This window comes from Tachypleus tridentatus, chromosome 8 (genome assembly GCF_004210375.1).
Source record: "Tachypleus tridentatus isolate NWPU-2018 chromosome 8, ASM421037v1, whole genome shotgun sequence".
NCBI lineage: Eukaryota > Metazoa > Arthropoda > Merostomata > Xiphosura > Limulidae > Tachypleus > Tachypleus tridentatus.
In genome coordinates this window covers 100,609,732-100,625,574 of record NC_134832.1, presented here as the reverse complement: position 1 = coordinate 100,625,574, position 15,843 = coordinate 100,609,732, and the positions used below count along the sequence as shown (strand labels likewise).

At 34.1% G+C, this 15,843-nt stretch overlaps 1 pseudogene across 1 annotated transcript in view; it reads right to left on the bottom strand.

The window, feature by feature from the left end:
* The window catches only part of LOC143223062 (Na(+)/H(+) exchanger beta-like), an 83,678-nt pseudogene extending 74,782 nt beyond the window's left edge, over positions 1-8,896 (bottom strand). The window contains exon 1 of the transcript XR_013012641.1: positions 8,759-8,896. The product of XR_013012641.1 is annotated as a Na(+)/H(+) exchanger beta-like (transcript). The remainder of the gene's footprint in view (positions 1-8,758) is intronic.
* Between the last annotated feature and the right edge of the window lie 6,947 nt (positions 8,897-15,843).

Genomic DNA, 15,843 nt, shown 5'->3' with positions numbered 1-15,843 from the left:
TAGTAGACCTACTTATTTACGTGCTTAATTGTAAATCGATGCCAAATTTGGTGCATCATTTTGGAGAATCCCTGTACAAGTGTTTTCACGAAATATACGGGTTTTCTTAGGGGTTAGGTGAAAAGTTTTTATCTTTGTGAAAACCTCGAGGACCAGATGATTCGTTTGGTATAATTTAGAAGTCGATGTAAACAGCGGTTTAGGAGGAGTTAGGGACACAAACTGAATTTTTATTAAATAGTTGTAAAGAAGCAGATAATACTTAAAGCACTTAAGCTAGTTTTTAATATAATATCGCTTGTATGTAAGACGTTATAGCTCTTACACGATTTCGACACATTTATGACGAGCCACAGTGGTCAGACGTCCTAAGAATTTGGAAGTTCTTATAGGGTGTGTGTGTGTGTTTTCTTATAGTAAAGCCACATCGAGTCACCTGCTGAGTCTACCGAGAGTTCTTGGACGAGCAATATATGTTACAAAACACGAAACCATTATTAACTCCGCTACCAAAGTTGGACAGAGGTTATGTTTTCATTCCTGTGTTTGTGCGTGTTTGCCAGCAAGATTTATCAAAAATAGCTGAATAGATTTAGACAAAAGTTGGTATACATTTATACTATGTCTAAACTCAGAAATTCTTAGTTTTTAAGAAGGTCAAGGTCACAGTAAGGTAAAAAAGTCGTTATCTGTTAACATGGGGACCGATTTTTCACACTATTTTGCTTTATAATATTATAGTATTTTGATGAAACTTGGTAGACATATGTAGAATATTATTACTCATTGGCCTGGTTAAAATTTAGTAATTTATGTTAAAGTCGTATGTTTTGTTGTATTTCTATACTTACACTGATTATTGAAACCGTGTTGGACGTTGCTACAGCATCTAGTGCAGATCTTTCTGAAAAAAAAAATTGTGTACTCAATCTTTCGGTATTTTTATTCAAATCCTGAAATAAATGTTCATTAAAGGAATGGCAAAGGTCAACTAAATCCACCACAAAATAAAAATTATAAAATGGTGAAGGTAGGACGAAACGTAGGTCTCCGCATTACTTACAGGGATAACTAGAATGAAGATCACCTTCATTTTTAGATAAGTGGCGAGATGTAGAAACATTTTTATTAACTTTCCGATCTTGTAATTAAAATGACTACAAGCATTAGCGATACACATGCTTAGTACATTTTATGACTGTCTGACACGCGTACTCATTTGATCCACTAACTGGTCCGATGAGTCCTGATCAAAATAAAAAAAGAAGTTACAATAAATTAACGATTGGGAAATTAATGTATTAAGAGAAATAATGTATTGTCGTTAATATTATACCTTAGAAAAATTAAGTAACATTTGACTAATAGTGCATAGTGATATTCATTACAACATCGACCATTTTCATTCTTGAAAGTCATAATGTTATAGTTGTATGAACAGAACGTTTCGGCCCGGTATGGCCAAGTGTGTTAAGACGTGCGATTCGTAATGCGAGGGTCGCGGGTTCGAATCCCGGTCGCATCAAACATGCTCGCCCTTTCAGCCGTTGGGGCGTTATAATGTGACGGTAAGTCCCACTATTCGTTGGTAAAAGAGTAGCCCAAGAGTTGGCGGTGGGTGGTGATGAGTAGCTGCCTTCCCTCTGGTCTTACACTGCTAAATTAGGGACGGCTACCCTCGAGTAGCTTTGCGCGAAATTATAAAAAAGAAAAAACAAACAGAACATTTCGGTATACAGTTAACGGACTTGCATCGATTTTGAATTGTGTGTCGGTTCTTTCAAAACAGAAATCCACCGAAAAATCACCCACACTGGACTATACATTCCTTGGGACTCAGCACATGAAACAAAACAAAAACTCAACATACTAAGAAACCAAATAAACACAGCCATAAAACTATGCTCACCAGATAAAATTAACGATGAATTAGACAAAATAAAACAATACTTCATCAACATCAATAAGTTTCCTCCACAAACCGTAGAAAACATTATACGCACACACCTAGACAGAAAGCAAAAATCAACCAACTAAAGTAAATATATCTCACGAATCAAAAAATCATGAAACCATATACTGCTGTATACCATATATTCCTGACATCAGCAAACAAATAACCAACATTTGGCAAAAATTAGTAACAAAATATGACATTCCAGTTAATACCAAATTTATTCAAAACCCAGGCACAGAACTGAGGTCTATACTATGTAAAAACTACACTGACAAACACCACACCAACATTATTTACAAAATACAATGTGATAACTGCCACGACTTCTATATTGGAGAAACAAGTAGTAAATTGGAAACCAGATTCAAAGAACATAAAAAGTCACCTTCACAAGTTTTCGAACACTGCAAGTCAAATAAACACAACATAACCATAGAAAACACTCAAATACTAAATAAAGAAACAAACATAAACAAACGCAAAATTAAAGAAGCCTTACTTATACAACAACTTAAACCCAAAATAAACCAATATAAAGTGTTCTTGTCTTATCAATAAGTGACATTTGCTGTCCATAACAAACGTTATTTTAAGGGCGTGTGTAGTTGTAGGTTACTAGAAAGCCCACCAAACGGGGTACAACTGTCAGAAACAACTTAAGATTATATTTCTACTTTCACATTTGCATTTTCTGGTTATTGGTTTAGTAACTACAGCTCTTTAGACTCTTGTTTTTTCGGTTGTTTCTCACCAGCAGCCTCAATTGATGTTTCCACTGCGAACAAAATCCAAAAAGATAAAAAAAATTAGTACTGCTTCATATCCACTTGCTACAGTTTAAACAATGAACATATATACGTCTTATTCTGTGAAAATGAACAAAGAGGGAGGGGAGTGATTATGCAACTTCTTCATTTAAAACGCAGCTTACGTCTTATATTCTGAAGCAAATAATAATTAGATTGATTTTAATTGTCTTCAAAATACCTTCTTTTGTACCAATTATACCAGCTGTGAAATAGCTTTTTGATAACCCTGTAATCGAATTCAGTCTCCAAACATGCAACCCTCTTTCAGCCATGAATGTGTTATAACGCAATGGTTAAACCCACAAATAGGTGGTAGAAAAAAGACCAAGAAATAATGGTGGATGGTGTTGAATAGTTGTTTTTGCTCTAGCCTATCACTTCGAAATTAGGAACAACTAATACAGATAGCCCTTGTGTAGCTTTGTACGAAAAGTTATGAAATAAACACGCCATCCAATAACCTTTCAATATTACTACACGACTATTCCTATCATTAAAATAACTTCGGGTCTTCTAACTTTATTATTCATATCAAATCAACTTTTCACATTCTCGTGAAACAATCCAAATTATTCAATATCGTAATCGGCTCAATACATCCTTTTCCACCAGAAGTCAACACCAAGTTTCCTATTGGACGATTTTCATATATTAAACAGTTTAGCTAACACTAAAAATCCTCGGTAGTCTTGATCTTCTCACATGACTAACCTATTAGAACAACTCTGTATTATGTTTTTACAAGACAGTTCCTGTAGCTTACATTACACTTTCGATGTCCTGTAACATAACTCATTAATTCAGCTTCTGGTTGTTTCCCTATAGAACTCTTATGAATTTCACGGTACAATTTCTAAAATGATTAAATTTGTGGAATTCACAACTAATCCTAAGAGATTTACTTTGAACAGTGTGTATGCATGTGTGTGGACAAAAATTACAGGCAAACTTGTCTTCACAAAGCAGTAATTTAGCGCTTTTAAAGTAGTCATATAATACGATTTTGACTGGAGTTAGTTATGCCAATAGCAGTCGTTCTGAAAACCTGACGATATTTTATCGTATTTCGTAAGGAAAAACTAATTCCGAATAGAATTTCTACAAGAAAGGCGTAACTTGAGCTTCAACTCAGAACATAAAACATCTAAAGAAAACGATACAAGTTGATACACGTCTCTGACTCAGATTCTGTATGTTGAAGAACATGAGAATCTCTATAAATATGATGTATATGATTCGTGCTTCTAGTAATCGATAATATAGAAACAAAAATGTGTACATGGTATCTATAATTAGAACAGTATATTTTAAGATACATGGGCTAAACAGCCAGATGAAAAACCCCAAACTTCAAGCATGCCTGTTTCTAATATCGAACTGCTGACCAGAGGAAGGGCAACCAGTCAAAAGCACCTATCGCCTACACGGCAACTTTTCAAGCGAATAGCGGAATTGCCTGTCACTTTTATGATACATATATGAAAAAGCGGAGTGTGTTCAGCGGTGTATCATAAGGTATAACCTTGGTCATTCTGACCAACATACTTGCCATAAAGCTAACATTAGTTCAAATAACATTTATAGCATTCTTCGATTTAAAACTTACATATTTATTAAAATTTATGGGTCTATCTAGTCTTCCCTTGTGTCAAAGCGTTCTGCAAAAAAAAAAAAAAATACGCGTTACATTTTCATGATTACGTACCTTCCTTAGAAATTCAACATTTCTAGTACGAACAATACTTTTTGACAGGATATCTTTTGTCAACTTCTCGTTACATTTAAAGTGCACACTGAAAACTGAGTGTCAGTTTTATTGTCTTTTTCAAACGGTTAGAGCCACATTTATATGTCAAATACTCTTTTCTATCTTCTTGGTAGAATACAACAGCTGTTTCTAAACAAATGATCAAGTACTTGTTGTTGTTGATTGTAGCGTTGTAAGTCAGTAAATACTGCTGTCCCGCTGGGGATCACAAATGAGTTAAATGGATTAATATTTAAATTCCAATGTTACTCAACTATTACATACTAGTGGACAGTTACTCAGTCTAGGGTCTGCACTTATCCTCGAACCCGAAATAACTAAAAAAAGAGACAAATATTGAAATTTCAAAATTACTCACTATTATATGTGTTAATAAACCTAGTTGAAATTGCACAGTTATTCTTAAATCTGAAACGGCTTGTAAATAAATTTAACTTAGAATATTAATAACTGTTATGAGTAATTATAGGCCCGGCATGGCCAGGTGGGTTAAGGCGTTCGACTCGTAATCCGAGGGTCTCGGGTTCGAATCCCGATCGCACCAAACATGCTCGCCCTTTCAGCTGTGGGGGGCATTATAATGTGACGGTCAATCCCATTATTCGTTGGTAAAAGAGTAGCCCAAGAGTTGGGGGTGGTTGGTGATGACTAGCTGCCTTCCTTCTAGTCTTACACTACTAAATTAAGGACGGCTAGCGCAGATAGCCCTCGTGTAGCTTTGCGCGAGATTAAAAACAAACAAACAGTAATTATAGAAAAGGACAATCTTACTAGAAAAGGAAGAAGTCGAACGTTCTTAAATAGACGTTTACAAGTTGCACGTGCAACTTAGTCTCCAAATGTTAGAATATAAGAGACTTAAAGTTACGAGAAGCTACCTGCGCTAGCCGTCCCTAATTTAGCAGAGTAAGACTAGAAGGAAAGCAGATAGTCATCACCACCAACCGTTAACTCTTGGGTTACTCTTTTACCAAATAATAATTAGATTAATTTTAATTGTCTTCATAACACTTTCTTTAGTATCAACTAAATAACACCAACTATATCAGCTGTGAAGTAACTTTTTGACAACCCTGTAATCGAAACCAGTCTCTAAACATGTAACTGAAATGGCGAGCATGTTTGGTGTGATAGGGTGAACCCGCGACTCTCAGATTACAAGTCGAGCATTCTAACCACTTGACCATACAGAGACTGATATTTTATTACAAGTTAGAGCTTTTTACACTAAGTGAGATTTATATTTTGAAAAAGATATAACATTTCAATCACTGATGGGAGAGTAACTGATAGTTTTAGCACTACGTTACATAATGGGCAATATGCGCTTTGTCTATCTCGTGAAATTAAACACCGGATTTTTATTTTGTAAGTCTGTAAACTTATCGATGAGCTATCGGGAGGGGGGCAAAAAGTATAAAACACTTTCACGTTGTTAAAGCCTCAAATACACGGAACTACCGCCCTTTGACATGTAGCGCAATATACAAAACAGATATAATGAGACTTCAGACAATCAAGCCTTTGATGACTTACGATTAAGAAGCTGATAATTATTGCCCTTGCATTTTTAACTAAAGCCAGCTGTCTGAACAGAGCATTTTTCTGCTAGTATTTGTTCCTGAATACCTTACAAGTGAAAATAACCATTTTTATTTACGCACACACACGAGTACACCCAACATTCCTCATTAGCCCGGTAGAAGGAATAAATTACTTGAAATAGCTTCACCTGTTTGCAGAACTTTTATTTACTATTCCGTTGCGCAAAGCAATTCTCATAGTAATAAATTCGTACATTTTTGTGACGATGTAAAAGTAGTGTTCTGGTGAAAAGTGTTTGATGAGTCATAATACTTCTCTGAAATCAGTTCATCTTTACTTGAAAACAAATATAAGGGTATAACATTACGTCAGTGACAACACGTGAATACATAGAACGTTTGACCTTACTTATATAGACCTTAAGGTTTTAGATCTTTATATACATTTTACAGTTTGTGTGCGTTGTTGTGCAAAATATAAATATATATATTTCTACATATACACACACACATTAATGTATATGTATCAACAGATGTATTTATATTATTGTATACACTTAACACATTTCAAAGTATTATAGTTTCATCCAAAAAATATTTTCTTAAAACCATAAAGGTTTAATTTATCATATAAAAATGTTAAAAATACTATATATTGTCTACGAAAGTTGTTTTATCTTAACACAAATTTAAAGAATAATTGGTTTTTAAGGCTCGTATTGTGTAGTACTGAATGATTAAATACATTTACTCGGCCTTTCTGAAAAACATTCGAATGGAAAACAGTACTGTATAATGTTTTAAAGTTTCTCGTTGGAGCGGAAAATTCGTGATAGGTAACTTAGTGGAACGTCTTTTATTTTACCTAACAAATAAGTTTGAAAGCCATATAGATTTAATATGTAAAGAAAATTCAACCCAAATAGTTTATAAAAATCACAGGCAGATTATTGATGACTTTTTAGCAAAACTACGCAAGTGATATCTCTGCATAGCTCTCCAAAATTTTGAAGTGATAACCCTAGAAGGATGGCAGCTAGTAAGCTACATAAACTGTCGACTTCGAGATTATCCTTGTCTCATCTCTATAGTGCACCGACGGCTCCAAACTGTAGGACATTGACGAAATGAATCTCTAACCATAAACACTTCGATTTACAGACCGAATACACTGAGTTCTGAGCCTCACCTAGCCAAGTTTTCAAATTGTTATTTTTTTCACGGGTTATTATAAATGTATCGTTTATATAATTTGTTATCAAAGCATATACATAAAATACAATAGTAATAGCATACTAAGAGCGTGAATATGGTCTGTAACTTGTTTGTTTTTCGTATTATTTAGAAACATTTATTCGTAGCCGAATGATTAAAGTCTTGCTGAGAAAGAGAATTAAATAGTTGATTTTTATCCGTATTAAGGCACATTAGGATAGCAAAGTTTACTATTGCTAACAGTGTATTGCAGGTTAAAGTAAGTATCAATTATAATATCGATAAGCCATTACACGCCAAAGGAGGTTCGAAGCCCCTCGGTGGACTCAGCAGATAATCTGATGTGGCTTTGTTATAAGAAAACACACGCCAAAGGTCATGTTTCTATACTACGAATGAAATATTTTTGCAACGACTTTAACGCTGAAAAAATTCAAAGGAAACCAACACATCAATAAAATGTTAGCAGTAGTAAACTTTGTTATCATTGTATACCTTAATACAAATAAAAAATCGACAATTTAATTCTATGTCTTTCTCAGCAAGACTCTTTACTCATTCGGCTAAGAATAAATGTTTCTAAATCATACGAAAAACAAACTAGTTACAGACCATATTCACGCTGTAAGTATATTATTAGTGCTGTATTTTATGCATGTGTTTTGATAAAAATTTATTAACAATACATTTATAACTGCCCGTGAAAAAATAACAGTTTGAAAACTTGGCTAGGCTAAAAAAATGTTTCTAACTGTAGTGATGTTATCTTCCTCGGTAAAATTTACAATTACAGCAACTCAAAAGCAAAGAGGCCAAATCCTAACACATTAACCAAAGTTATGCTTATATTTACTCAAGTAATTCTGATATTATTTATTTTCTATATTCCATTCTCAAATTTCATTCCCTGCTTTCACAACAATTTTCTCGTTGTTTTCTCGTAATCTGTAAACAAGACAGATTAGATTCCTGAATAAAACAACACATGTGCCTATTTCTAAAACTATCTTTAATGCGTTTTACCTTTAAAGTATTGTTTTATGTGTAGTTACGTGTTATAATACGATGCTTAGAACTGCTTCAATATATATTTTTATTCAGTGATAAAAAAGTAAATTGGACTAAATTTGTAACAAGAAAATCTTCGAGTTCAATAACTAGTCTATCGTGTTTATTTTATAGTACATTACCTTACCCTCATAATAGCCTATATAAATCATAAAGTACAAATTGTATGTATGGCCTATTGCTAGTAGTATCAGCGTTACACACATTAACTGCTTTATCAAACCATCAATGTATGATAAACAAAACATAGCCTATTTGACCTAGTAGTATCAGCGTTACACATATTAAAATCAAACCATCTTCTTTCTTTTAAAGATCAGAGGGGAAAAAATGAACTACAATATTAGAACAAGATTAATATCTTTATACAACACAATTCTTTAAATGTAAAACTTACCTTTAATTGAAAGTAAGTTATGTGGCCAAATAACTCTCAGACCATAGCAACCTGTGAGGCTTCTCTGTGTTAGTGTGTAAACAGAACATCAACAGAAGGTCACGCTAGGCATGCGAGAGAATAATAATATTTCCCTATCAACCAACCGTATTGTTGGTTCTCTATACGCCGGCACCGATCAGAAGATACCATTTCAAACTAGGTAGGTGAAAGTAGGAATTTTATATACCAGGCTTACGATATTTAATTTTAGTCACTTCGATTTCTAAAGATATTATTGACAGTCTCAGTAAGCTCGTACTCACGACGTTGACATATTTCACGAAGTTAAAAGTGTATTGAATTTAAAAAATATATCAATCAAAATAAGCTTTAATTGCACTGTGCACATGGAACCATAAGGTATATATACGTTTGTTTGCTTTTTGAATTTCGCGCAAAATTCCACGAGGGATATCTGCGCTAACCGTTTCTAATTTAGCAGTGAAATATTAGAGGTAAGGCAGCTAGTCATCATCACCCACCGCCAGCCCTTGGGCTGCTCTTTTACGAACGAATAGTGGGATTGACCGCCACATTATAACGTCCCCATGGCTGAAAGGGCGATCATATTTGATGTAACAGGGATGCGAACTTGCGACCCTAAGAGTCGAGTGTCTTAATCACCTGGCCATGCCGGGCCGATTTATGTGTGTTGCATATCGAATTTTTTTTTTATTTTGGTATCAGTGTGAAATAATTGATAATTTATCTTTGGTCTTGTGTATGTGTATGTTTTTAGCATTTTTATTTATCAGTAAGGAACTTCTTTGTCTCTGCACATACCATGCATGCACTTGAAGTCTAGTTACAGTTTGCTTTGTGTCAGTTAAGCTAACAGCGTCTATCACTGTTTTTCAATTGTCATGAAGCACGTTTTGTACTGGTCGTAACTCCGTAACTATGCATCCCGCCATCAGAATGTCCGAAACTAATTATGCAGCAAAAAAGAGTTAGGACTACTGTCTGAAGACTAACATTCTAAAACTAGCCATAAGAAGGTACCAGTTTCTAATCACAACTATAATTGTGTTTTTATGTTACTGAAATTGTTAGCGAACAGAAAACAAAAATAGAATTACGGAGTGAGAAAATCTAAGCATTTGATTTTTTAATATGTATTAAATTACTCGTCAGGCCTGGCATGGCCAGGAAGTTAAGGAGCTTGACTCGTCATCCGAAAGTCGTGGGTTCGAATCCCCGTTGCACCAAACATGCTCGCCCTTTCAGCCGTGGCGTCGTTATAATGTTACGATCAATCCCACTATTCGTTGGTAAAAGAGTAGCCCAAGAGTAGGCGGTGGGTGGTGATTACTAGTTGCCTTCTCTCTAGTCTTACACCGTAAAGTTAGGAATGGCTAGCGCAGATAGCCCTCGTGTAGCTTTGCGCGAAATTCAAAATAACGAGACTGCTCATAAGCTATAACATATTTCTTCGAGGGTAGTGTCGCTGTCTTAGCCAGTAACTCGAGCTGAGAATGAATCAATGGAAACATAACTGCTAAACCGGACATTAATTTAACTTAGTAAAACTGCTTTCCCTCAAATGAACTACTTGTTCGAGGTTTTAATTGTTAGCAAGTTGTTTAACTACATTTTGTTTAAGTATTATAAAATTACTTAGAAAACACTCTTAAGAATGCAGTCTCATATTTTGCAACTGGTACTCCATTTTATTAGATTAGGAAGTCACCTTGATCAACCTGTTAACCATCTACCATATAGTGAAACAAACCAACATTTCTATTATAAAATATTTAGAAATGTAATGATATTCTACGTTGTTTTAAAATTTCCCACAAGATATCAGTTAGATTTAAGTTCGAGGCTCTGGGTTGATGAAGGCAGGTTCTTAATGTTATGTGTCTCGGTCAACTAATGTATTATTGTTTGAACAAAGGTAAAATTTCCCATCGAACTTTTTCAGAGCAGAAAATGCAGCATTATTCAGAAATGACATAGAGTTCATGATTTTCAAACTGGATAATTATAAAGCTTTTGCCAAGTCGCATGAGTACGACAGTATTTACAAAACATTTTATAGGTTTCGTTCAACTCTCAGATCACATAAATCACCCATCTGAAGAGAACAAGTAGTTGGTTCTAGCACTCCATATAACAGTTCTTCAGATCTAAATTCAATATTCAAGATACCAAAAGAGCCATGGTCTTGCATTGAGATCTGTTTTAAAGTCTACATCTACCAAAGAATAATTAATTTTAGCTACATGAGCCCATAATCAACATTAATATGTCTAGTGGTTCTTGTGATATTCTGGTTACAGAATCATGGCAGGGGTATAAGAACATATAAGAAAACATGATAACAGAAATTAGCTTTTTTGTTGTTTTTCCAGTACTCTTGATTTGGCGTATAATATCCAAATGTTATCAGCGTTTTTCTCTCCAGAAATATAAGATATTAGATGCCACGACTGCAATAGTACCTTTACCTATTATCCTAGAAAAGAATATTCTAAAAAAACTAGGTCCTGGTAACTGGCGAAACTGCGAGACAACGTTTTATTGTTCCTCTCTCAGTTGATGTTGTATAGTGAATACAATTCACTCCTTGTGGATGTTTAAATTTCATCAGCCAACTTCATATTTCATGGTCCACTTTAATAATAAATTTTCTTCCATAAATGTTCCACATCATTTTTTACTCGTGAAAGCACTGTTCCATTCTCACTATAATGAGGATGTTTCGCCGGTATAAATTGATAGTCCAGTCCAAAAGTGGTACATCAACAAAAGCACATGTCCACTCAAATGACCATTCTTATTTCGTAGGCCACCTGAACTCTGAAACATCTATGGTGATTGTAGAGAGTGACACAGCTATATTCGAGATTTTGGTCACATAGTATTGGTAATATGATACAAAGCCAATAAATATGTACACTTCAAATTTTTTGTTGTGGACAAGTTTATACCAACTATGTGTTCAAAAATTCCTACTTGAGCACTTTTTCACAATCAAGTTTAAATTTGGTTTTATAACATTGTGTAGTACAACAGATCTCATGATCAATATTTTACTTATAGCTTCCTATACAGCAAGTTCGAGCAGTTGCTTGAAAGTAGTTGGCGTATTGATATCCACCCAACGTGCTGAAAGCAGTCTTATATCTTCTCATATCATCTATTTCTGCTCGTCAGTGGCCAAACACAGAGGCTAGGCTGTAAGGATTCAGTACGATTCTTCTAAAGCATTCATAAGTTTGTCTGTGGAAGAAAATGTTCCAACTTGCTGGATGGCGGGTTTGTTGGAAGTACGTGGTCGAGAAAAATCCTAGCCACTCTTGTATCAGTTACTTGTTTAACTCCTCGTCCGTGTATTATTTCTAACATGGACAGGTGACTGCACTATTAAAGGTCACCGGCCAAACCAACTAGTATGAACTTGCTGATATTGCAGTTTTCTCAACATGTCTCTAATCTCCCTACTGTAACTGGATGATAGAGCAAATGAAAATGAAACTTGCTGCTGGTTTTCTGCTAAAGTAAGGAATGAACATTTCCATCTACCATTCCCAGCCAGTATACATTTCAAGAAGGTGATATAATTTTTCCATCAAAATGTGCCAACATTCTAATTTTTTAGCTTTATCCCTGGCCCAGACAGAATAATAGAATTTAGTTAGCCCTTTCTAATGGGTGAAACCAAAATGGACTTAACTACAACATTTGCTGTCACTTCTAGTTGAGAAATACTTAGTTTATTTTAATTCTTTCCATGAAGAAAGTGCTCTAGAAATTGTTTAGCTGGTAGATGTACTACAGTGATGATTGCAGGCTTCTTCTGCTCTGCAATTTGTTTCACTTTACTGCCTTAAATCTAGTAACAGCCAACATCACTACTGCAAAAGTTTAACGTAATACATTTCTCATTAACATGTGTTGCCAAATGGATTCATTTGCCACATTTTAAATACATTTAGCTACAAAAATATCCTTATAGTAGCTATCAGAACCTTTCTAACAGATACACACTGACACAGGTTATACAGATCATATGCTTATTCGCTTCAATATACACCCAAGATCTTTAAATTTGTTTTTATGTCTAAATTGATTTTATATTATGCCATATCATCACCAAAATTCTTCCATGATATAATAATAATTATACAACTGAGCAGTACTGACATGCTTAACGACATAGAGTATTGTGATGCCAACACATAACAAAACTGGTGTTTTTTGTTTTCTACTAGTTAATTCAAGAAGGTTGACTTTGCTTGTAGCAGGAACAATATAGGTAATCTATTGACATTTTCAGTTGGCAGCTAGATGATGGGCCCTTTAAACACTCCATATCCAAAACAGAGCTCTTTTTACCTGAATTGGAAAATAATCAAGACATAGAAATAGTCTAACTAGAGAACAGTTGTGCACAGGTAGTTGAAATCCATATATAACAAGAGGATTGAAAGAAAGAGATTACTCAAAGTTTATAAAAATACAGAAACTTTTATTAAGCGTATAAAACACAAGAAGACAAAAACACGATCCACAGTTATGGAGATAAATAAAACACGTCTTAAACTAAAGCAACAATAAAATGAAAATGAATTGTAACTGGTAACTAAATTCAGAACTAAAAAAAGGAGTTTGAAAGCTGTACACTGGAAAGTTAGTCTATTTAGCAAAAACAACGATTACAATATATGACTAATCTAGTCGAGACTTTGATTAAAGCTAATTAGAAACACAGGTAAAAGCCTTAACCAGAAAACTTAGGTCTCTATAGCTTAATCAGCCATATTCAGCTGACCTAGCAAATGAGCTATCTACTCACCCCACCAATTGCACAGGAAACGTTATACTGAAAATATAAGTTGTTCTATACCTATGACTTAGGAGATTAAGTTAGCTAGAACTGATACAAACCCATTCACCATAGGGATAACCTTATTTCTGCTTTTATCATGTTCACTGGAGATACTCTAGTTCACACACCAAGTACAGGGATGAAGATTTAAATATATGTAAATAATTTTCTTTAATCTAAAATTAGCGGAATTAGAAAAAATCACTCCACCACAATCTCTCATTTCTTCAGCACATTATCACATAGACTTTGATAGGGATGTTTGAAAATATCTGAGGCACTCACGCCATTATGCTGTATCAAGTAACTATGCTTTCTTGAAGATCAGAAGTGTCTTTCCTCCTAGTAGTTTAACTTCAGCTGGTTTCTGTGAAAGCTGTTTATTTTTTATGAAACCTGAACACCAGTACACAATTGGTTTTACAAGCAGTACGGACGGATCCAATAATATATAGCAATGTGTTGTCCCAGTACTTTAGTAGCACATTGATCATAAAGGGACAGATATGTTAATCAAATATAAAAAAAAATCAATGAAGTCAGACAACTGACTTGGGTTACGAGAGAAACGTTTCTCAAATATGATGTTAAAACTGCTTGAAATATTTTGTAGCATTTAGCACACGACCAACTAAATAATTATCAAATGCGATATAATGAAAAATAATACTTTTCATGCGGAAGTAAAATGATCAGTCAATGAGCCTATTCGACAATGTAGTGGTTAAATGAGCATAAAATCTTTGTCATCTCTTAAATTATATTTTTTCTTATGTTCCTTTACTACTGAAAATTTTGATGAAAATGTTATAGCTAGAGCTTCTTGTGCATCTGAAAATGATAAACAAATCTACAAAATTGACAAACAAAAGCTAGAAAGTCTGTGTCTGCAACATAAAGAAGCAGGGAGAAATTGCATAACACAATACAGACCCCCACATATATATATTGAAAACTATTAGTCTATTAGCATATAAATTGAAAGATCTGTTCAATCACATTTTGTATGAAGATCTGACTAAGAAATATTTTAAAATATGTAAGAAAATTGGAGAAAATTGGTGAAATACTTGGAACAAGAGATGAGTTAGATAGACGACAGATGCAGAATTAAAAATACGTAGAGCATCAGAGCTGAGTGAGGAGATATTTTACAACAGGTAACAAACACAAAACAAAATGTTTTTAATACAGTTAAGAGTGGTTGCACAAGTAACCTGTTAAATCAGGTGGAAGAAGATACCCCATTATCCCCAGACGATTAAACTTTGAAATTTTGCAAATACAACTCTGAAATAATTCTGTAATAGCCAAATACTTAAAATTTGTACTATACGTGAGAGGTGAAGAAATCCAAAACGAATTCTTTATTTTACATATGTGTGTTGATGTAGATGTACATATATGGTGCAATGAACCATTGTAGTGAAAAGATACAGATTTTATCGCCTTCTAAGTGTGTCTTCAATAGATATCTACGGCTAAGGCAATAAAATGCCCTTAAAAGTAAGACATTAGCTTTTGTCTTGATGTACTTTATATATATATAAGCAGTTTAGTCCTATATACATATATGGGAAGAAACGCTGTCGTCTTCGGTTTCTAGAAGTAGAATTTTATTACCTGGCTTCTTTCCAGGTTAGTGAGGCTAGCCAAGAAAGTGGTAAAACGTTTTTCAATGACGTATATAAGAAATGTCCGATTCTTTCCAAAGTCACGAACAAGCTTCATATATCTATATGCTATTAATTTTGGCTTAGCTACTGTTTCTTGAAGATGTTAAGGAAATTTATTCTTAACCAAATTAAGATTTTTTTTTCGATATGATTTTAAGGTGGCTTTTGAAATTTTCTTTTTGTCATATATTTTATCAACAAGAAAATCTAATGACGCGTTTACATTTCTCAACTTAAAAAATAAATTCGATTTGGAATTTTGTTAACTCCATAGTGATTGGAAGATTGTTGTTAGCTCATCCTCTCCGATAAGCCAACGGAAAGTTTATGGACATATAACGCTAAAATCCAGAGTTCGATTCCACCAGTGGACAGAGCTTTGGCAACTAGCTTGTAAAAGATAACAAAGGATAAGTTTGCATGTCTGAATAAAACATATTTTTAGTTTTATTTTGTATATATAACGTTTCGGATAAAATACATTCATGAGGCAGTAAAGACCGTGTTATATAGAAATTAGGCTCAGAAAAAAG